Source organism: Poecilia latipinna, unplaced genomic scaffold (assembly GCF_001443285.1).
Source record: "Poecilia latipinna isolate Pla-1442-1.1 unplaced genomic scaffold, P_latipinna-1.0 Scaffold735, whole genome shotgun sequence".
NCBI lineage: Eukaryota > Metazoa > Chordata > Actinopteri > Cyprinodontiformes > Poeciliidae > Poecilia > Poecilia latipinna.
In genome coordinates, this window is record NW_015113351.1 from 206,246 (window position 1) to 206,875 (window position 630).

A 630-nucleotide genomic window follows, 5' to 3' on the forward strand; every position below is an offset into this window, starting at 1 on the left:
CCTTTTATGATCTTCAACTTTAAAGTGTGACATCCTCACTTCAAAATAAAAGCAGAGAGCAACATAAAATGGAAAAAATAAAAATAAAAAATCCGCAGGTGGGCAAATACTTATGTTTTCATCATTTCCATGACGCCTTTGCCTGTCTGGGATGCGCAGCTGCGTGTCTCCTGCATCCCTCCCAGCCTCTCCTGCTCATGGACCAATCACAGCCACGGCGTCGCCTCCCTCCTCACGCGCCGCTCTGAGCCAATAGAAAAGTTCACCCTGAACGGGACGTTCCGGCGGGTGGGCTTGTTTCTGGGGGCGATGCGGTTCGGGTTCGTGTGTGCCATGAAGACAGACTACTGATTTTTCTTTCTTTCTTTCTTTTTTTTTCTCTCTCTTCCCAGTCCTTCTGTCTCGAAGGTAAGACCGACCGCGCTTCGCCTTTCGTGCCTCTTAATTTCTGTGGAATGCTTTGGGCTCGCCGTGGTGCTGAAATGGACCCGCTCTGGAGTACCGCAATGCAGAGCTACGAATTACCGGTGCCGCTCCGGCGTCATTAGGGTGAGGTGATGTAAGGAGCTGCGCAGCTACTTTTTGAGGCGTTATCCGGACGGCCTCGTTGGAGTCGGCACTATTAGGGGG

General features: G+C 51.3%; 1 protein-coding gene across 2 annotated transcripts in view; it reads left to right on the forward strand.

Annotated features, from left to right (window-relative positions):
* Positions 1–263: 263 nt before the first annotated feature.
* Positions 264–630, forward strand: part of cntn1b (contactin 1b) — a 15,532-nt gene continuing 15,165 nt past the window's right edge. The window contains exon 1 of one of the 2 annotated variants that reach the window (XM_015045626.1): positions 264–408. The gene's annotated coding sequence lies outside the window, so the exon portion shown is untranslated. Of the gene's footprint in view, positions 409–456; positions 550–630 lie in introns of those variants that run through there. The other variant, XM_015045627.1, reaches the window with a different exon arrangement.